General features: G+C 36.8%; 1 long non-coding RNA gene across 1 annotated transcript in view; it reads left to right on the forward strand.

Annotated features, from left to right (window-relative positions):
- Nucleotides 1-17,174, forward strand: part of LOC307186734 — a 425,306-nt gene extending 408,132 nt beyond the window's left edge. The window contains exon 3 of the long non-coding RNA XR_013828454.1: nucleotides 16,990-17,174. This is a non-coding gene — a long non-coding RNA (uncharacterized lncRNA). The remainder of the gene's footprint in view (nucleotides 1-16,989) is intronic.
- Nucleotides 17,175-24,238: the final 7,064 nt, after the last annotated feature.

Here is a 24,238-nt window from a genome sequence, read left to right on the forward strand (position 1 = left end):
TTTTTTTTTTGCTTGTATGTTTCAAACTGCTTGAACTTTTAAAATTCTCAAGGTATTTCTGGGTTGAGAAAAGTTGGATCCATACAGAAATCAAAAATCCATACAGAAATCAAAATCAAAATCCATACAGAAATCAAAATATAACAAAACAGAAACATAGATAGAGAACTACTAGTGGTTGCCAGAGGGGAGGGAGGTGGGAAGATGGGTGAAATAGGTGAAGGGAATTAAGAGGTACAAATTACTAGTTATAAAATAAATATGTCACATGAATTTAATGTACAGCAGTATATATTGTCATAATATTGGAATACAGTCAGTAATATTGGAATAACTGTATATGGTATATACTCTATGAAAATAATGAATCATTATGTTATATACCTGAAACTAATATAATATTGTAAGTTAACTGTACTTCAGTTCTTTTTAAAAAAGCATTATTCAAATAGCACGCCATTGTTGCAGCATGTTATTGATAATACAGAACTCTTCCGAGTCTTAATTTATTTGAGCAACCCCTGTAAAAACCCATGCCAAAGAGTGGGAAAGAAGGCTAGCAGCCAGATAACTAGACGCCAAATGGTTCCTCACTGGCAGTGGCATCTGGATGGGAGGTTGGCTTGCCTCTGGGACTCTTGGCCAACAGCACTGTTGTCTATACAGACGGCTGTGTATCTGTTCAAGAGTCCAACAACTGTGTGTATGTATTTTGGTAAGCTTTTATTTCTGGGCCAGAGATTTCCATGGCATTTTTGCATCTGTTGGCACCAATTCTATACTCGGCTCCCCCCATCCTCACCCACTGTTACATTTTAGTTTCAGATGAAAAACAATGCACATAAATGGAAATGCATTAAGAGAAGAAAATATATTTCCTGAGATTTTTTTTTCTTAAATCCAACAAAATGTGTAGATATGGCATTGACATTATTCTAGATGGACTGTCTTCCTTTCTCAAGCCTTGAATAATGTGGGAATTCCCAATCACAATGCAGAAATGTCCATGGTCCTCACAGGATTTAGATAGAACCTAATTATAGAACTATCAGAAGTTACTTTAATCATCAGAAATATAATGGAGCATAAAGAAATTTAAAGTCAAGTTACTTTTTCAATGTTCCAGAGAAACAAACTCATTTTATAATTTTATAAATGTAGTTAGTGCAGTATAACACCAGGAACTGTCACACATCCAGTCAACTAGCTTGTCAAAGTCCTGCCTTATTTTGCGGGGCTTCAACTTCTCAACTTTTAAGGTTCTGCTACCCCCAAATTATTTGCTTCAAGGGCACTCCCACACTAATGTACTTCAACCAACATCTATCAGATGGCCCCTTCATACAAAATGCTAGGGGATACAAAGATATCTACCCCCAAAAGTTTGTAACTCTTTTTTCCTTTGTGATGAAGAAAGTTGGAACAGACTTTTAAACAAGTAATAAGAGCAAGCACCAGGGGGAAAAAATATAAAAGCTAAGTGGAGGTCCAAAGTACCATACAGCATATTCCAGGCATGGGGCAATAAAGAAATGAACCCCATTTTTATGTGTATCTTAGAGAAACATTTCAGTTGAGCTTAGTGTTTCAAAGCTAGAAGGGTCTGTGGAAATCATGTAATCCAAAATTATTCTTCTATACTTTTGATGAGAAAACTGATGGCCAAAGAGTAGAGATTCAGTCACGGTCATACAGTAATTGGTATGAGGACTCAGATCCAGTTCTCTCTCAACGCGACTCATGATTTGAGAATTATGCATACTTAAAATGAAGTTTGCAGGGAAATCCTTTACAATGCCATGACATAATTTTCCAAGATAATAATAAACAGTGAACCAAGACTAGGGAATTCCTGTGTGATGTAAATGAGAGGTGGGATGAAGTTACTGCAATTACAAGCAATTCTCTTTGGCTAGAGTGGCTGGGGCAGGACCCCAGAAAGATCACTCAGAATCAGACTATAGCTGTTACGTTGATAGTGCAAAAGGCATGTGCGGGGCTCCCCTGGTGGCGCAGTGGTTGAGAGTCTGCCTGCCGATGCAGGGGATACGGGTTCGTGCCCCGGTCCGGGAAGATCCCACATGCTGCAGAGTGGCTGGGCCTGTGAGCCATGGCCGCTGAGCCTGCGCGTCCGGAGCCTTTGCTCCACAACAGGAGAGGCCACAACAGTGAGAGGCCCGCGTACTGAAAAAAAAAAAAGGCATGTGCCACAACTTTTCTCTCCCTATGGCTTGTATACATCTCTGTGGAGAAGCGAGCTACGGCCAGAAGCTTACGGATGACTACAGGGTTACCTCCATCCTCTTAGTGGCTTCAGTGTCAAAAAAAAATGGCCCCCACTCAGATACACCACTTAAATGTCACTCATCAGCAACTGGTCACCCTCCGAAAAAGACTGAGGGCTCCATGGTCTGAAGTAGGGCGTTACAGGTGTTTAAATAGTCATACTGTATTAAGTTGACGTTATCATACACAGTAAATACAGTGTAGTCTGTATTGAACACTATTGAGAAAAGCTCCTCTCCAACTAGGTATGAGCAAAATAAGATTGTTTTCTGCGTTAAACTAGGTAATCAGCACTTGATGGACTGGAGCCATGTTGAACGATAACTGACATACAAAATCAATTAAAAGAGGTTGAAGGATCCCCAGACCAGAAGGACTTCTCCGTAACCTAAAAGAATTAGCATGAGGTGGATAGACCTAGAGTCTGTCATACAGAGTGAAGCAAGTCAGAAAGAGAAAGACAAATACCGTATGCTAACACATATATATGGAATTTAAGGGGAAAAAATGTCATGAAGAACCTAGGGGTAAGACAGGAATAAAAACACAGACCTACTAGAGAATGGACTTGAGGATATGGGGAGGGGGAAGGGTAAGCTGTGACAAAGCGAGAGAGAGGCATAGACATATATACACTACCAAACGTAAGGTAGATAGCTAGTGGGAAGCAGCCGCATAGCACAGGGAGATCAGCTCGGTGCTTTGTGACTGCCTGGAGGGGTGGGACAGGGAGGGTGGGAGGGAGGGAGACGCAAGAGGGAAGAGATATGGGAACATATGTATATGTATAACTGATTCACTTTGTTATTAAGCAGAAACTAAGACACCATTGTAAAGCAAATATACTCCAATAAAGATGTAAGAAAAAAAAAGAATTAGCAGATCTGAAGAAAGAATGTGTCATTTAGAAGGGAGGTTGGACAACTACAAAAAAACACAGAAAAGAAATCAAAGAGATGTGTATGGGCAGTGTCCATCCCATAACCATCCTAGGTAAGAGTGCCCTGGCCCAAGGACCCATCTGTATTAATCATGCCTTTTATTTTCTGTTTTCTGATATTTTGACATCTAGGGCCTTACTGAAACTGGAGAGACTGACCCTCCCAGTGCTAATTCCTAGAGAGAGCAAACAACTCAAAGTGACTACACTTTCATATGCAAACCGCCCTATTCAAAGCCCACACCCCCAATTCCCTCCTTTATCTAGCTTTTACACTCTGGACCCATTATCCACCAGCCCTAATCACCCCAGGGCCAAGTACCAGAAAACTAGAAGCAGTCCCTAACCCCTGAGCCTGCTGAAGTTATTCAAACTAGCCCATCCTAAACCTGCTTATCCTGCCTCACCTACTCCTTCCCTCGAAAACCACAATAAAGGCTCTTGCCCATGTTTTCCTCTTGCTCCTTCTGCCTCCTGAGCAACTTGGTGCCTCCTTGTGTGGCCCCCTGCATAGCATGCTGCGTCTCCTATTTCTAGGGATCTGTGGATATAAAAGTTCTTCCTTCATGATAGTCATTCCCATGTCTGTGGGACTGCATATCACTAACCATACCTGATTAAAACAAATCCCAGGTACATTTTAAAGCCGCCACTCTGGTGCCAGTGGCAGCGAGCTAGCAAATTGCTATTAGCCTGAAGTCTTTGAACAATCTAAACACACAACTCTCTTTCACCGTTTCCTGTCCATTCCTATCCTGTGCTCGAATTTGGCATCTCAGGTGGCATGTCTTAGGAACAGAAGATTCTGGATCCGTCCCTACCATTTTTCTCATTAACATATTAACAAATTAGATTTCTAGGTTTCTACATCAATCTTGTAAGCTTGGCTAATATGAGTCTATTCTTGATAGATCTCTTGATCAGACTTACCAGTCTTGGAAGCCTATGTGGTGAGGATCAAAGTCTAGAGCCTTGTTTCTCAAAGTGTGGCCCTCAAACTGGTAGCATCAGCATCACCAAGAGACTGTTAGAAATTCAGAATCAAATCTCAGGACCCACTCTAGACTTGCTGAATCAGATCTGTATTTTAAAGATCCCAGATTTGTGTTGATATATATACACTAATATATATCTATAAAATAGATAACTAATAAGAACCTGTTGTACAGCACAGGGAACTCTGCTGTACAGTAGAAACTTACACAACATTGTAAAACAACTATACCCCAATTTTTTTAAAAAATTGAGAAATACTACTCTAGAGCAAAGATAAGCAAACTTCTTCTGGAAAGGACTAAAAAGTAAATATTTTAGGTTTTGTAGGATATATGGTCTTTGTTACAACTACTAAACCCCGCCATTTTAGAGCAAAATTACCCACAGACAAAATGGAAATAAAAAGGCATAGCTATTTTCCAAAAAACTTTATGTACGGACACTGAAATTTGAATAGCATATGATTTTCACATGTCACAAAATATTAAAAAAAATTTTTTTAACCATTTAAAAATGTGAAAACCATTCTTAACTTTCAAAGCCTTACAAAAATAAGTGGCAGGCCAAATTATTCTACTGGCTATAGTTCGCCCGCCCCCATTCTAGACCATGGAAAATTCAATAGGATCAAGTTATTCTTGAAGTGAGGCATTACCTGTTCACCCACCCCAAAATCCCATGTGCCAAGTAAGACTTTTCCTCTTTAAATTTCCAGAGATGGATTACATTTGTTGTTTTTTAATAATTAAAATTTTAAATTAAGACTTTCTAGGAACTCCGGAATTCTAGAACATAGATGTAGAAGTTAACAGAGAGCTGCCTCCCTAATGGAACAGTATCGTAATCTGAAATATCAGTGCTTTAGACAAACAGGCAATTTCCAACTTATTTCATGTGGTTTTCTGAGTTGTCTGACTGTGAGAAGCAATGAGGAAGTGATAGACCAATGAGCGCTCCTACAACCACACACTAATATGCAGCAAGAATGATCAAAGCTTAGTTAATGTAAGTGCAGACGGAAGCAGGCGTGGAGTATCTATTACCTGATTATTTATTTATTTATTTGGCTGAGCCGGGTCTTAGCTGTAGCACGCGGGATCTTCGTTGTGACATGCGGGATCTAGTTCCCTGACCAGGGATCGAACCTGGGCCCCCTGCATTGGGAGTGTGGAGTCTTAACCACTGGACCACCAGGGAAGTCCCTACGTGATTTTTAATCCATGTTTATATGTGCCAAATGGCAACAACATTCTGCTCTCTTGATTTTCTGTCACAGTTTGTGCAGTAAGCTATCTACTTGGAAGCACGCCACAAGCACCATCAGCCCTGCCACCACCTAGTTCATCTGTCAGCCACAGAACGGGTCTGGCCACCTCCAATGGGTTTATTTTTCCCCAGTGAGATGAGACAATTGACACTACAATTCCAATTAGTGATACACAATGAGTTGGTGAATTCAGAATATCGCTCTTACTATTAAATTATTAGATATTTCTCTCTCTGATTGGATTAACTAAAAAAAACAAAAAGGAATTTCCATCATGATACTTCAAATAGAAACTTCAAATAACTCTAAAGCTCCCACGTGAGATGCACTTAAATTTCCTGACAGCCATTTCACAATAATAGCTCTGTAATGTGAAGGAATTTTTACTTTTTACATTAAATCTTATTACATAAATTTCTAATTTTATATATTTATCCCCAGTTCTAAAGCTTGAAGATACACACACACACACACACACACACACACACACACGAATCACCTGGGGAAATTTTTAAACATGCCAATGCCTAAGGGGCTCCTAACATCTCCATTTAAAAAAAAAGTTCTCCCAGGTTATTCCAATATGTGGTAGTTGAGAACCACTGCTTTTGTGATTCCCAAACAAAATTATTAAATATCAGTATATTTCCTGAAAGTTTTGTAAGACACAATTTGTTAAAATTTTTTAAAAATTAGAAACACTATTAAAAAACATGATTCTTCATGAGAACTACTTCCATAATGTTCTTAGGATCAATATAGGTACAACTGAAGCTATAAACCGCCTTTATTTTTGTCTTTTTATCTAGATAAATTGGCTTTAAATATTGATTAATTATAACCCAACAAGCACATATTCCCTAATGTCCTAGAAATATGGTAGTTTTATTACTGCTCAACACTGTTTCAAAAACTGTAATTGCACTATACTACCTCTCTATACTTTCCCAATTTTCATTCTCTATTAGATGATTAATATTAAAGTATATACTAAATTATCAAAATGAATTTACTTTGATGTTATTTTTATTGTTCATGTTTGTTTTTTTACTATCTCAATATCTCAGTTATGATAAATAAACATTACTCAGATCTGTCTCTATCATCAACCCAGAAGTTTCTGAAGACATTCGAGCCTATGCCCCACCTCATCAATTCCAACTTTCGTGCTTCTGAGAAACATCTCAATAAATCAGAGCAGCACCTTGGGATATCTACTACCCAGGGATATTACTAATCTTTTCTCAATTTTCACTCAGGGATAAGTGAGCATAAAGTTGTTTTTTAAAAAGTTTTGTTATTATTTTGGAATATGTGGAGGAAAAAGATAATTAGTTGTTCTTAAAACATTTCATCATGTGAAATGGAAACTGAAGGTAATTTGACTGTTCTAATTTCAAACAGTTGTGTTAATAATAATTAAATGTTAATTATTAATAAGTGCTTTCTATTCTAGGCACTGTGCTAGGATGCTTTACACACATTATCTCATTTAATCCTCACAGTAACACTATAATATAGGTTGAAAATGCTCCCATTTTGTAGCTGAGAGGCTGAAAAATCAGATTAAGTAATTTACCCAAACTCATACAACTAGTTAGCAGGATCAAAATTTGAAAGCAGGTCTTTAGGATTCCAAAACCCACAATCCTAACCACTCTATACACAATTCAAAACTACAATATTCAAATACACAATTCAAAACTAGTATTTTACCATAGTAAATGACCTTAAAAAAAAAAGACTGGGTTCCTTCTTTCACGCTTTGCTTGCCTATGCACAAAACTTGACTCTTGGTTAATAATCAGTCAGCTCAAACAGGTTAATCACCTCCTGACCAATCTGTTTGTAACTGTTCAATTCAGTAGAAGCAATCAAGCTGGCAGCAGTTTTGAATAGCTGCCTCAGGAAAATGCTCCCTTCAGTTTGGGATTGAGACACAGGATTGGGGAAACTTAGACTGCCAACGTTTCCAGAGAAAATATCCAACTCTGGAAAAAAAAAAATCAACCAACATTTTTTTAAATAACTGAACATCACACACCCTAAGTTTGTGTCTATGTTATTTTAGCATGAACATTCCTTAATAGTTATTGGACATACTTGTAAATGGATATAATGAATATGTATATGTGTGCGTATAAACGTACACGTACACACACCCATACACAGATTACTAGCAGGTGAGCATAAATTAAACCAAGTGTGAATCCTGTTATTTTTTAGTCTTTTCTTCCATACGTGGTAGATTTAAACCCCAACAGGTCATCTTGTCAAAATACAATTTTAGTTCTGAAATAAAATTACAGAACAGAAACAAACACAGTCTATTACAACTCACTGCCAATGTTGCCAGATAACTACAAAAAAATAGTGTCTCAGACAGAAATATCAATAACTTTAATGCGTACGATTTGTTAACAGGGAAGAAAACAAGCAAACTTGCTCTCCGATGACTGTCACTAATATTTATTCGTCCAGTGACTGTTAATCAAACCAAGTTTACAGTCCCGTACAGCACCTGTCACAGGTGCTGATCATTAATCAGCTATTACAGCAGTTTATTCTGCTGCTGACAACTCGCAATTTTCCACTGATTCAGCTAGTTTGTCAGGTGGGAATTATGGCATAGCGCATGTGACAAAACACATCACCCTTTTTTTTTTTTTTTTTTTTTTGCATTTTCAGGCTTCTCTCTCCTGCTTTCTCCCCCTTTTTAGACAAACAATATCTGGGAACTCAGAAGTAATAAGGCGGAATGCATAATTAATTACCCAGCTTGCTCTAATTAGGGATGAATAAGTTGTGTCCCTCTCATCATCACAAATGTGGTGATGGGTAATACCAGTTTATGCTGTATTAACTGCAAATATGCAATCCTTCTGAGAGCACTTTTGTTGATGAATTTGATGAATGTGACAATAATTAGCAGAGACAGATGAGAGCTAAATTACTACTGACAATGTAATGCTATCCTGCTCGAGGGCCTGGGAACGTGGCAGGATAACATGGCAGGGACCTGGGCCTTGTTTCTAATTAATAGTTTTTTTTTTTCCTTTTTCTTTTTTTTTTTTTTTTTTTTGCCAGTGGGGGAAAAAAGGAGTAACGGTAATTGTTTTCGTCAAAGGCTGCAGGGAGTTATCAGGGTAATAAAGTTAATTAGCAGAACAAACATCCTTTCACTGCCTTACCAGTCTGAGGAAAAGAGGGTAATTCAAACTGCAGAAAGATATGACTAGATGGGATGATAAGAAAAGAAATTTTACACAGGAGGCCAACAGAGAAGAATGATTTTTCTCCCTTCATTTCTTTGGCTTGATACATGGAAAGAAATGTAGACTGCCCCTTCTTTCAGTTCACAAAGTTGCTCATATAAAGAACTTTATTGTTATAATTTTGAGTTTAGGAAACAAAGTTAGCTTAGACCAAATTCCACTGTTTACTTCTTTTTTTCGAGGTAGTGATAGGTTTGTTCAATTTCATCTTTATTTGAGTGACATTTTCTTAATGTCTCAGGCATAGAAGTTCAAATATTTGCCAAGGAGAACATTTAGCTGCATTCTGTCCTATAGAAATCTGTTTCATTCTCTGAATCTTTGGGGAAAAGTAAGAAGTTGTTAAGTAATTTCCACCAAGTAGTATTTAGTTACTACTTGGTGGAAATTACTTAACAACTTCTTACTTTATTTACTCTCCTATGTAAATTTTAAAATGGGATTTAAAAAATACATACTATTTTTTTCTATTTTTGTAGCCTCAAAAGATCATCTTTATTTTTGTGGCAACATTGTTTTTCACTTCCATTATCGCTTTTTCAAATACAAGTAACCAATTTAAAAAAAGTTAACAGTTTAATGAATCTCAGTTTTACATTAGAGTTTATTCAGTTCAGTAACACTGCTTAGCATAAGTAGATACAACATAAAGAGAAAACATCCAACAAACATTCTGAAGCCTTTGCATGTTCATTTTCTCCCTTTAAATATCATTAGTGGTTGGCCCTTTAAACATCAAACACTTGAAACATTTTTCTAATATTAAATAAATAATACTGGGATGGAAGCCTGATGCCTCTACAATAAAATCCATACGAAAGTGTCTATGGATTTTTATTCCTTTTAGGTACATCTCAAAAAATTTTATTTTATGCTTTTATGAATCATTAAATATCTCACAAATGTTACATACTTATCATGTATATAAATGTGTACACATCTGTTTGCTGTCAGAGCTAAATAATAAATACAGCCTCCCATAATGACTCTGTTTGATTCTAAGCTAAGAACATGAGTAAGTAAATGGTGAACGCTACTTCTGTGTTTGACTACATGGCACCAGGGTGACCTTCCACCAGACTCCTGCATGGATAGACTTCCACTAAGCATGGGGGAAACATGTACCAAAATGGCCTTAACTCATAATATCTACATTTAAAAAGTGCTGTGCTTGTCCCAAAGACACAAGCACAGTGGAGGATGTAACACTGAACTAAGAATCACAAAACCTGAGTGCTTTACACACTCTGCTACCAACATCTATATGCTCATGAGAATTTCCCTGTCATGCCTCTGATCCTCAATTTGCTCATATATGAAATTAGGGACCAACCTCACAGTATTGCTGTTAACACAAAAGAAGTCATTTTTGTACTTTGGAAACCAAGAGATAATCTATAAATATACTGTTATTATTACAGTATAGAAAAAAAATGAGAAATAATCTTGAGAAAATCCATCAATTTTTAATAAGCTTCCCATGTGTGATTAGTCAGAAATCAGAGCTAAAAGACTTGACAAGAAGTTTTTGTAATAAGAGGAACTGAACTCTAGCTTTACTATGTGATTTTGCTGCTAAATTTACCAGAGAAATTATCATTGTAAAAATACCCCCCCAAAATTCATTTTGTCAAAACTACCTGCCTTTTCGGGGCTTTCCTAGTGGTGCGGTGGTTAAGAATCCACCTGCCAACGCAGGGGACACGGGATCGAGCCCTGGTCTGGGAAGATCCCACACTGCGTAGAGCAAATAAGCCCGTGCACCACAACTATAAGCCTGCACTCTAGAGACCGCGAGCCACAACTACTGAGTGCTTGCACCACAACTACTGAGCCCTTGCACCACAACTACTGAAGCCCACACGCCTAGAGCCTGTGCTTCGCAACGGGAAGGCACTGCAATGAGAAGCCCATGCACCGCAACGAAGAGTAGCCCCCACTCATCACAACTAGAGAAAGCCTGCGTGCAGCAATGAAAATCCAGCGCAGCCAAAAAATAAAATAAATTAAATAAATAAAATTTTAAAGAACTACCTACCTTTTCAAGATTTTCTTAATCTCTTGATAGAAGAACATATTAAGCTCATGACTAGAAGAAAACTAACCACTGGTCAACATAACAAGATCTCTTAGACCTGTCAAATGAAACTTCCATTTGAAAATAGCCAAGTTAGAGGGCAGAGAGCAGAAGCAAGAAGAACTACAATCCTGCAGCCTGTGGAACAAAAACCACATTCACAGAAAGATAGACAAGATGAAAAGGCAGAGGGCTATGTACCAGATGAAGGAACAAGATAAAACCCCAGAAAAACAACTAAAGAAAGTGGAGATAGGCAACCTTCCAGAAAAAGAATTCAGAATAATGATAGCGAAGATGATCCAGGACCTCGGAAAAAGAATGGGGGCAAAGATCGAGAAGATGCAAAAAATGTTTAACAAAGACCTAGAAGAATTAAAGAACAACAAACAGAGATGAACAATACAATAACTGAAATGAAAACTACACTACAGGGGCTTCCCTGGTGGCGCAGTGGTTGAGAGTCCACCTGCCGATGCAGGGGACACATGTTCATGCCCCGGTCCGGGAAGATCCCACATGCCGCAGAGCGGCTGGGCCCGTGAGCCATGCCCGCTGAGCCTGTGTGTCCGGACCCTGTGCTCTGCAGTGGGAGAGGCCACAAAAAACAAAACAAAACAAAAAACAAAAACAAAAAAAAACACTACACTAGAAGAAATCAATAGCAGAATAACTGAGGCAGAAGAATGGATAAGTGACCTGGAAGACAGAATGTGGAATTCACTGCTGCTGAACAAAATAAAAAAGAAGGAAAAGAAATGAAGACAGCCTAAGAGACCTCTGGGACAACATTAAATGCAACAACATTTGCATTATAGGGGTCCCAGAAGGAGGAGAGAGAGAGAAAGGACCCGAGAAAACATTTGAAGAGATTATAGTCGAAAACTTCCCTAACATGGGAAAGAGAATAGCCACCCAAGTCCAGGAAGCACAGAGAGTCCCATACAGGATAAACCCAAGGAGAAACATGCCGAGACACATAGTAATCAAATTGGCAAAAATTAAAGACAAAGAAAAATTATTAAAAGCAGGAAGGGAAAAATGACAAATAATATACAAGGGAACTCCCATAAGGTTAACAGATGATTTCTCAGTAGAAACTCCACAAGCCAGAAGGGGGTGGCATGATATACTTAAAGAGATGAAAGGAAGAACCTACAACCATGATTACTCTACCCGGCAAGGATCTCATTCAGATTCGTTGGAAAAATCAAAAGCTTTACAGACAAGCAAAAGCTAAGAAAATTCAGCACCACCAAAGCAGCTCTACAGCAAATGCTAAAGGAACTTCTCTAAGTGGGAAACACAAGAGAAGAAAAGGATCTACAAAAACAAACCCAAAACAATTAAGAAAATGGTCATAGGAACATGCATATTGATAACTACCTTAAACGTGAATGGATTAAATGCTCCAACCAAAAGACACAGGCTTGCTGAGTGGATACAAAAACAAGACCCATATATGTGCTGTCTACAAGAGACCCACTTCAGACCTAGGGACACATACAGACTGAAAGTGAGGGGATGGAAAAAGATATTCCATGCAACTGGAAATCAAAAGAAAGCTGGAGTAGCAATACTCATATCAGATAAAATAGACTTTAAAATAAAGAATGTTACAAGAGACAAGGAAGGCCACTACATAATGATCAGAGGATCAATCCAAGAAGAAGATATAACAATTATAAATATATATGCACCCAACATAGGAGCACCTCAATACATAAGGCAACTGCTAACAGCTATAAAAGAGGAAATCAACAGTAACACAATAATAGTGGGGGACTTTAACACCTAACTTACACCAATGGACAGCTCATCCAAAATGAAAATAAATAAGGAAAGAGAAGCTTTAAATGACACAATAGACAAGATAGATTTAATTGATATTTATAGGACATTCCATCCTAAAACAGCAAACAAGTGTGCATGGAACATTCTCCAGGATAGACCACATCTTGGGTCAGAAATCAAGCCTCAGTAAATTTAACAAAATTGAAATCATATCCAGCATCTTTTCTGACCACAATGCTATGAGATTAGAAATCAATTACAGGGGAAAAAAAACGTAAAAAACACAAACACATGGAGGCTAAACAATATGTTACTAAATAACCAAGAGATCGCTGAAGAAATCAAAAAATACCTAGAGACAAATGACAATGAAAACACGACGATCCAAAATCTATGGGATGCAGCAAAAGTAGTTCTAAGAGGGAAGTTTATAGCTATACAAGCCTACCTCAAGAAACATGAAAAATCTGAAACAATCTAACCTTACACCTAAAGGAACTAGAGAAAGAAGAACAAACAAAACCTTAAGTTAGCAGAAGGAAAGAAATCATAAAGATCAGAACAGAAATAAATGAAATAGAAACAAAGAAAACAATAGCAAAGATCAATAAAACTAAAAGCTGGTTCTTTTGAGAAGGTAAACAAAATTGATAAACCATTAGCCAGACTCATCAAGAAAAAGAGGGAGAGGACTCAAATCAATAAAATTAGAAATGAAAAAGGAGAAGTTACAACAGACATCGCAGAAATACAAAGCATCCTAAGAGACTATGACAAGCAACTCTATGCTAATAAAATGGACAACCTGGAAGAAATGGACAAATTCTTAGAAAGGTATAACCTTCCAAGACTGAATCAGGAAGACATAGAAAATATGAACAGACCAATCACAAGTAATGAAATTGAAACTGTGATTAAAAATCTGCCAACAAACAAAAGTCCAGGACCAGATGGCTTCACAGATGAATTCTATCAAACATTTAGAGAAGAGCTAACACCCATCCTTCTCAAACTTTTCCAACAACTTGTGGAGGAAGGAACACTCCCAAACTCATTCTATGAGGCCACCATCACCCTGATACCAAAACCAGACAAAGATACTAAAAAAAAAGAAAATTACAGACCAATATCACTCATGAATATAGATGCAAAAATCCTCAACAAGGGCTTCCCCGATGGCGCAGTGGTTGGGAATCCGCCTGCCAATGCAGGAGATGCGGGTTCGATCCCTGGTCTGGGAGGATCCCACATGCCGCAGAGCAACTAAGCCCGTGTGCCACAGCTACTGAGCCTGTGCCCTACAGCCTTTGAGCCACAGCTACTGAAGCCCGTGCTCCTAGAGCCCATGCTCTGCAACAACAGAAGCCACCACAATGAGAACCCGTGCACAGCAACAAAGACCCAACGCAGCCGTTAATAAACAAATAAATAAATTTATTTTTTAAAAAAAGAAAAATCCTCAACAAAATACTAGCAAACAGAATCCTACAACACATTAAAAGGATCATACACCAGGATAAAGTGGGATTTATTCCAGGGATGCAAGGATTCTTCAATATACACAAATCAATGTGATACACCATATTAACAAATTGAAGAAGAAAAACCATATGATCATCTCAGTAGATGCAGAAAAAAACCTCTGATAAAAGTCAACACATATTTACGATAAAAACTCTCCAGAAAGAGGGCATAGAGGGAAACTACCTTAACATAATAAAGGCCATATACCACAAACCCACAGCAAACATCATTCTCAATGGTGAAAAACTGAAAGCATTTCCTCTAAGATCAGGAACAAGACAAGGATGTCCACTCTCACCACTATTATTCAACATAGTTTTGGAAATCCTAGCCCCGGCAATCAGAGAAGAAAAAGAAATAAAAGGAATACAAATTGGAAAAGAAGTAAAACTGTCACTGTTTGCAGATGACATGATACTATACATAGAGAATCCTAAAGATGCCGCCAGAAAACTACTAGAGCTAATCAATGAATTTGGTAAAGTTGCAGGATACAAAATTAATGCACAGAAATCTCTTGCATTCCTATACACTAATGATGAAAAATCTGAAAGATAAATTAAGGAAACACTCCCATTTACCACTGCAACAAAACGAATAAAACCTAGGAATAAACCTACCTAGGGAGACAAAAGACCTTTATGCAGAAAACTATAAGACACTGATGAAAGAAATTAAAGATGATACCAACAGATGGAGAGATATACCATGTTCTTGGATTGGAAGAATCAATATTGTGAAAATGAGTATACTACCCAAAGCAATCTACAGATTCAATGCAATCCCTATCAAATTACCAATGGCATTTTTTACAGAACTAGAACAAAAAATCTTAAAATTTGTATGGAGATACAAAAACCCCCAAATAGCCAAAGCAGTCTTGAGGGAAAAAAACTGGAGCTGGAGGAGTCAGACTCCCTCACTTCAGACTATACTATAAAGCTACAGTAATCAAGACAGTATGGTACTGGCACAAAAACAGAAACATGATCAATGGAACAAGATAGAAAGCCCAGAGATAAACCCACGTGCCTATGGTCAACTAATCTATGACAAAGGAGGCAAGGATATACAATGGAGAAAAGACAGCCTCTTCAATAAGTGGTGCTGGGAAAACTGGACAGCTACATGTAAAAGAATGAAATTAGAACATTCCCTAACACCATACACAAAAATAAACTCAAAATGGATTAGAGACCTAAATGTAAGACCGGACAGTATAAAACTCTTAGAGAAAAACATAGGAAGAACACTCTTGGACATAAATCACAGCAAGATCTTTTTTGACCCACCTCCTAGAGTAATGGAAATAAAAACAAAAATAAACAAATGGGACCTAATGAAACGTAAAAGCTTTTGCACAACAAAGGAAACCATAAACAAGACGAAAAGACAACCCTCAGAATGGGAGAATATATTTGCAAATGAATCAACAAAGGATTAATCTCCAAAATATATAAACAACTCCTGCAGCTCAATATTAAAAAAACAAACAACCCAATCCACAAATGGGCTGAAGACCTAAATAGACATTTCTCCAAAGAAGACATACAGATGGCCAAGAAGCACATGAAAAGCTGCTCAACATCACTAATTATTAGAGAAATGGAAATCAAAACTACAATGAGGTATCACCTCACACCAGTTAGAATGGGCATCATCCGAAAATCTATAAACAACAAATGATGTAGCGGGTGTGGAGAAAAGGGAACCCTCTTGCACTGTTGGTGGGAATGTAAATTGATACAGCCACTATGGAGAACAGTATGGAGGTTCCTTAAAAAACTAAAAATAGATTTAACATATGATCCAACAATCCCATTACTGGGCATATACCTAGAGAAAACCATAATTCAGAAAGACACATGCACCCCAATGTTTATTGCAGCACTATTTACAATAGCCAGGTCATGGATGCAACCTAAATGTCCATCAACAGATGAATTGATAAAGAAGATGTGGTACATATATACAATGGAATATTACTCACCCATAAAAAGGAACAAAACTGAGTCATTTGTAGAGACGTGGATGGATCTAGAGACTGTCCTACAGAGTGAAGTAAGTCAGAAAGAGAAAAACAAATATCGTATATTAACGCATATATGTGGAATCTAGAAAATGTTACAGATGAATCAGTTTGCAGGGCAGAAACAGAGACACAGATGTAGAGAACAAACGTATGGACACCAAGTGGGGAAAGCAGCGGGGGTGGGGGTGGGGGTGTGATGAATTGGGAGATTGGGATTGACATATATACACTGATGTGTATAAAACTGGTGACTAATAAGAACCTGCTGTATAAAAAAATAAGTAAAATAAAAATCAAAAATCAGAAAAAAAATAGAATAAAATAAAACTAGGAAAAAAAAAGAAAGAAAAGAGCCAAGTTATCACAGACAGGTGCGCGCACACACACACAAACACACACACACACAACAGATTTAGATTGCTATGCTTTGCCTTGTATGCTTAGGAACATTCTAAAGTTTTTACCATATAATCAAACTTTATGTAGGAAAACTGTAGAGGTGAAAGAAACATTGTAATGCTACTCTCAACAACTTGTAATAGTCTTATTTAGCTACTGTGTGAGGTAATAAGTTTTAATATGTTTATTTACAGAGAAGGAGGGAGAGACAGGCTGAGAGGGAGAGGGAGAGATATTGAGAAACTATGTAAGAAGTAACACAAAAATCCAAATGCAAAATTGTTTCTTTCTAGGAATGGGCTGGAATTTTTATTGTGAGAGAGGGAGTAAAAGGGAGCATGTTTGTTTCCTTTGGGACTACACTGAATTTATCAAATATTCTGGTCTTTTCCCCTGTAGCTGCCACCTCTTCCATTAGGCCACAAGGTATGTCCTTTTGGAACAGTAATGGAGTCCAATCAACCTAACTTCATTGATCTCCAAGGACAACTGAAAATTATAAAACTTGCTATGGGATTCTGATGTGCCAGAAACCACTAGAAAGAGAAGTTTTATATCTCAGAGATTCTCCTCATCTTTGGATAGAGACCAAAATACTTTCAAGTAAGTAATAATTTCCAATATTAGCCTATTGAGTGAGATAAAACTGCTTAGTGAAAAAAATTGTTAGAATTAGAGATTTACCAATCAGATACTGTGGGCACTGGCTGTGTGTACTGTTGGTATTATTATGAATGATCAGGAAATTTAAGTATTTCTTTTCCTTTTTACTCAGAATTCCTTGGCCATTGTTTTAGAGAATATTTTGACAAATTCTCAGTTCTTAAAGCCTCTAGGGCATTTTTGCTTCTTATTTGAGTACAGAGAAATGTTAGGTGGTTAAATAATTGCAAAGAACTAAAAATAAACCATAGTTTATTTTTTCAGATTTTGAATTACAAAATTATTTAAATGTTGTCAGTAATCGAAGTGCTACATTACTACGTAATGAAACTACAATACTGCTTAATGACATTAGGAAACTGCATGCAAAAAAATATCTGTACACAAGGTGGTGATGTTAGCAACCAACTACAGTACTTTTATTCTGCTAAAAACCACAATAAATAACAACATCATTTTCCCTGAGTGTATGTTCGAGTGTTCATACAGTGATAGTAGGTAAGGGCAAAGAGCACATAGAAAACCTGTCATCACATGTCATTAAAGTAGCTGGGAAGGAAGAGCAAAAGGACAAATCACCAAAAAAGAGGGTTAGTAACTTCTAAAGAATAAGATTCTATTTACATGTAGTAAAGATTCAAGTATCCAGCTTTTAATACCTAAGTTTCTATTGACACCTATTTGTTTATTTAAGTCCAAAGATTAAATCCTAAATGTAAAATTGTTTCTAAAAATAACTCTAATAAAATATTCCCACTTCCCAGAAAGATTTCTTCAGAAAGCCTTTGCCTCACCACCCTCCCTTGCCTTTGCAAACAAGTTTCCTTATCCCAATCCTGACTACAATGTTGATCGATGGAGGTCAATGTCTTACCCTCTGTTCATGTTTCTTGTGTAGAAATTCAAGTTCTTAGATTTATATTAGCATAATTCAGAGCAATTAAAAAGTGAAGCTGATAATAGTAAGTCACAAACCTTATTCTCATGAAATTTTGGACTCATTAACCTTATCATCAATACTAAAACGTAAATTAACTAATATATGCCAACACAAATCAGTTCATATTTTTTGAGTACTAGTACATTAATAATGACATATAAGATGTAATTAATTTTATTATCTAGCCCCCAAGTCCAATTATTTGTTATAGTGAAATATATTTATACTCAGATACTTTTTCTTAAAAAAAAATTAAATGATAGCACCAGCAGGAATGCAGAACTTGTTGGTTACAAGGTGAAAAGCTTGTGTGCCAGGAATCAGAAAGGTAGGCAAATGTGTTTCAATTTTAAGATTCTTCTCCCAAGATGAAAAGAGCAGCAATTGTTATTTGCAAGCTAAAAAGCAAAATATCTGTTCTTGAATTATCTAAGGATGAGTCAGAAACTTAAACCCAAAGAAAAGTAATAAATAATGACAACAGATGTTTGTAAACCTGTGCTCCCCTGTTCGGTGTTTCTACGTGTTGTTTTGCCTTGATGTGCTGTCAGCCGCCTCTCACCTGGGAGTAGTGATATCTTATCAAAGCCCAAACAGTTCCTCTTCACAACAGACAGATAATAGTGCCTTTCAATTTATCATACTGGAAGTCTAAAAGAACCATGGGAACGATTGGTCAGGTGACAGCCTGATGGACAGTTTGACAGCCCTTAAAGCATCATGGGAAATGGTTGTCACCTGATTTTCAGAGCGACCAGGGAGATAACCTTCAGAATGTTGAGGAAAACAAAAATCTGAATATTTGTATAAGAAGATCCAATGGCAGCATCAGTGTTCACTTAAGTGATAATAGGTAAGAATTTAGATGATTCAAAATGTTATTATCAAACCTGAGAGGTTTCTCCAAGTCCAGAAGTGCCCTTCATCTCTTTCAATGCTTTTTAGAATTTTATTCAAATGTCATTTGAAAAATATATACATAATATAGGGCTTTTGACTTTAAAAAGACACAATAAAACATATTAAGTATTTAACCACATGCTAAATATATTGGCTGACCATTAATATTCTCCAGCTTTGAAAAACCCCTTGTACACCTTTTCCTAAATATAATTTGCACATTATAGTTCTACCTAGAAAGGCTGTCATAAAGAATCATACGGATCAAATTTCACACTCTGGGCTAACTCAGCTTCATGAAGATCAGTGTAGCCTTGGTGTAAGAAACAAAATAAGAGAAATCATCTGAAGATCTTTTGCACAAAAATGTTTGAATCTGTATTTATACAGCCAATGAACATGAATTGAGCACTTAGTACACACAAGGGCCTCTGCTGGGTGTATAAAGATGAGAAAGATAAAACTCCAACTTACAACTTGCTTACAGTTTGAGGGTGATGATAGAGTTTTAAATTAATAGTAGTTGGCAAATGAGATCAAGAGATCAGTCCAAATTTACTGCCTTTTAGTTGGTGAAGCTCATACACAGCCGTTTACAAAGCTGTCTCTTGTATATTTTCTCTTGTGTATTGTATATACAGTTTACACTAGTTTTATGGTCTGATCTGAGGAAATTTTGCCTGAAAATTGGGATTCCAAAGAAAAAAATAAGCACTCAATGTTTATACATTTACTGAGTGCCTCCCAAGTTGAAAGAATGATTCCAGAAACAGTACAAAGGTAAGAGAGACTTAAGATGCAACTCCCACAATTAAGGAGCACTCTAGACATCACAAACCCTCAGTCCCTTAGATATTTCAGCTACCTTTTCTTTTTCAGAGCATACACAATAATTTTTTATTTTAAAATAATATCTAACATACAGAAAAGTTATAAGAATAATACAAATAACTCCTTTTCTACTCATCGTCCAAAATTCACCAGTTGTTAACATTTTGCCACATTTGTTTTTATCACTCCTATTCTCACTCTCTCTTTCTCTCTCACATACAACCCTCTCTCCCTCCCTCCTCCCTCTCTTATTTAGCTATCTATATAATATTATATTTTTTATATTTTTAACTGATTTTAATAGAGGGATATATTAGATTTATTTTTTATATTTTTAAATAATTTTAACAGAGGGAAATGAGATTAGTGTCTGATTCATCTTTATACTCCTTCACAAAACCTAGCAACTGCCTTTATACACCTAAAAAAATATATATCAATGAATGAATGATAAATAGTATTCAACCTAAATCTAGTCTTTGCTCTATTAGATGTGTGTTTATACATAAATATAAAAGGGGTTATATTATTTATCTAAAACATATGTAGTATTTTACAAAATATGAATCTTCCCTCCATCTATGTCTGATCAATAAATGATTTAGTAAAATAAAGAAATAATAAAACTGCAGCAGGAATGTCAAACACTTTCCAAAGGAAGTAAAAGATAAAAGCTTCAGGTGCTGGTGGCTCTTTGTCTTTCTCTGGGACAAATAGACCAACTATAGATGCCAGACAAAAAGCTGAGATTTAAACAGAAACTGTCTTTCTGAAAAACACTCTGGCACTATTGTTGAAACTGGTACCACTTGGCTGCTTGACACTTCTGGGATAACACTCTGCTTTCATAAAATGTTATGCTTTGGATTCACATTCCAACATGATTTTCCAAATCCAGTTGTGCCAAAGCCAGACAAATTGTGAGAGCACCCTTAGTGTTTTCCAGGGAACTGAAAAAAGCCAGTAAATAATTTAAATGACTATTAACAACAAAATGTTCTCCATGTAATTCTTCACAAGAAGACATATTATTTAAAAGAAAAATGAAGCCAAAGTTTGCAAATGCAAAGCAAAATGCTTTTGAGTGCCATATGTAAATTCAAATACTTAGAGACTGATAAAAACACATTTAGCTTGTTTCAAATTGGGAAGGCAAGATGTAGAAGGAAGATTTATAATAACTGGTATATGGACAAGGTCCAGATGCTACAGAACAACTGAATTCAGAGTCCTTTCTGAGTCACAGCTGTGGTTAAAATACTTTTCCTTTCCTTGTTGAAATAAACCCATGCAGCATCAGGTCCTAACAGGTCCCAGATGTAGTCTGTAGCTCACCTGATACGAATTAAGTTTCATTGTGAACAATTAATGTAGCCACTTAAGCCAACTAAATAAGCTAAATATAAACCCGGAACCAAAGTCTTATAACAATTCATAGTAATGCCAAAATTTGTGGTCTGGAAACAGAATAAATACTAGTGTTGAATTTTCAGTCAGACTAAACTTTTCAAAGAAAGAAATTTTCAGACTAAAAATTCCACAAAAAGAAAAAATGATTTATTAGTTAAGCCATAAAACCATTTTAAAAATATGACATGCACTTTTCCATTATAAATTTCAACATATAAAATCAGCTTTGGGGGACTAGATTAAGCAGCATTTTGAAGGACGTAAAAGTCTTAAATTATTGGCTAATGTAGGTTATATGAATCATGTACTTTTTAAAACACCATGCTTATCTAGAGTGTATAAAATTGGTGATCTTTTGGCTCAAAAATGTAAGCACTGCTGTTTGGACTCTTCTATGGTATGAGGTACAAAGAGAACCCTGAGTCTTATGACCCTAATTTGAGCATTAAAGTTATTTCTGTTAGTTCTTTCTTCTTTCAAGGTATGTACAGTACACTTCAAATGTGGGAAATTCTGAACTCATTTTCTCTTATTTTTATGAATGCACCTTTTCACAATTTGGTATTCAAAACACAAAAAGCTTTCCTGTATAGATGCCTTCTTTTATATAGGCTTTTTTTTGGTATTAATTTTTAATGATTAAAAACCATGTACCCTGCACACTTAGAAAACAGGTTTAAGATTTTAAAATCTGAGCTAATCATACTTGTTCTGTACCTTTCCAGTAAAATGGAGACTTGTCAGAGAAGTGAATCAATGAGTTTGTTGATTTTTTTAAAAGGGTATTTAGAAAAGCTGTTTAATCTTCTTAATGCCAGAAAGTAACCACTAAAGAATCTTACCTAAAGTTACCCTGTTGCTATGGCTTTTACAACTTCTTTACAGATAGAAAGGCTTGATTTTTGTTTCTTTATTTCAATAAAAATGTAAAAATGCTGAAAAAGAGGGGACTATGATAGCATATCTCACTAATACTATTTTAAACATTTCCTATTAAACTATTTAAACTGTGTATTTACATTTATAAAACCATGTTTTGAATGCAGAAAGGGAATGATTCTTAGCTTTCTGTCCAACTACTTCTCAGAATTCTGATTTGTGATTATTCAGAGATTTATGATAAACTTTCTGAACCTCACATGTGCTGTATAATCCTAGGATTATAAAAACGGCACCTTACATGGTTCAACTTTTACCTTTACCTAATTATTTTAATAAATTCTTCTTTTGGAGGATGTTAAGAAGAAAATGTATGTATGAAATTAGGTTTAAACTAATCCTTAGAATCCAAGTGGTATTAGTACCTACATTAGTACATTTATTTTTCTAGTCTGTAGCTATATGGAATGAAGAAAACCCAAAGTGGAAAGTGAAATTATTGCTCAACTAAGTGATTATTTTATCTACATTATATCAAATTAACACTTAGACTTTTTCCACTGAGTATGCTTAACTAGCAGTTGTGTTGGAATTTTATAGGTGCGGCTATAGTGTTTAAACAGTCAAGCAGCAATCTTCCCATTATTTATTCTATATGGCATTTTAAACCCACCATTTTCTTTCTAGCTTTATAGTTAATAGAGAGCAAATGAACGTCATTACTTTCCACCCTTGTAATGTTCCTTATCTATTATGCTGGAAATTTGCTCTCTCCTCTTCTCTCAGTCAAAAAAGGCTTAATTCTTTGTTACTTCCTTTCCCTCACCATCTTTTTTTTAAAATTAATTTATTTATTTTTGGCTGCATTGGGTCTTCGTTGCTGTGTGCGGGCTTTCTCTAGTTGTAGCGAGCAGGGGCTACTCTTCGTTGTGGTGCATGGGATTCTCATTGCGGTGGCTTCTCTTGCTGCAGAGCACGGGCTCTAGGTGCGCAGGCTTCAGTAGTTGTGGCACGCAGGCTCAGTAGTTCTGGCTTGCGGCCTGTAAAGCACAGGCTCTGTAGTTGTGGCGCAAGGGCTTAGCTGCTGCGCGGCATGTGGGATCTTCCCGGACCGGGATCAGACCCATGTCCCCTGCACTGGCAGGAGGATTCTTAACCACTTCACTTCCAGGGAAGTCCCTTTTCTTTTTTTTTTAATTTTTGATTTTTATTTTATTTATTTTTTATACAGCAGGTTCTTATTAGTCATCAACTTCAGTGTATACATGTCAATCCCAATCACCCATCTTTTTTCTTAATATTTACTTTATTTATTATTATTTTATTTTTATTATTATTATTATTTTGCGGTACGCAGGCCTCTCACTGCTGCGGCCTCTCCCATTGCGGAGGATAGGCTCCGGACGTGCAGGCTCAGCGGCCATGGCTCACGGGCCCAGCCGCTCCGCAGCATGTGGGATCTTCCTGGATGGGGGCACGAACCCGTGTCCCCTGCATTGGCAGGCGGACTCTCAACCACTGCGCCACCAGGGAAGCCCTATTTATTATTTTTAACATCTTTATTGGGGTATAATTGCTTTACAATGGTGTGTTAATTTCTACTTTATAAAAAAGTGAATCAGCTCATCTATTTAGCTGCATCAGGTCTTAGTTGAGGCACGCAGGATCTTCATTGCAGCATGTGGGATCTTTTGTTGCGGTGTGAGGGCTTCTCTAGCTGTGGCATATGGGTTTCTCTCTAGTTGTGGCATACAGGCTCTAGAGCACTAAGGCTCAGTAGTTGTGGCGCACGGGCTTAGTTGCCCTGCAGCATGTGGGATCTTAGTTCCCTGACCAGGGATCGAACTCACGTCCCTCGCATTGGAAGGCAGATTCTTAACCACTGGACCACCAGGGAAGTCCCTCCTTCACCATCTTAGGAAAGTTACAGCTCTCTTGAGACTCGGTTTCCTCACCTGTAAAGTGGAAATAATTATGCCCACCTCTAAGATTTATGAAAATTAGAGATTACTAAAAATCACTGCA

This window comes from Stenella coeruleoalba, assembly GCF_951394435.1.
Source record: "Stenella coeruleoalba genome assembly, chromosome: 5".
Classification (NCBI taxonomy): domain Eukaryota; kingdom Metazoa; phylum Chordata; class Mammalia; order Artiodactyla; family Delphinidae; genus Stenella; species Stenella coeruleoalba.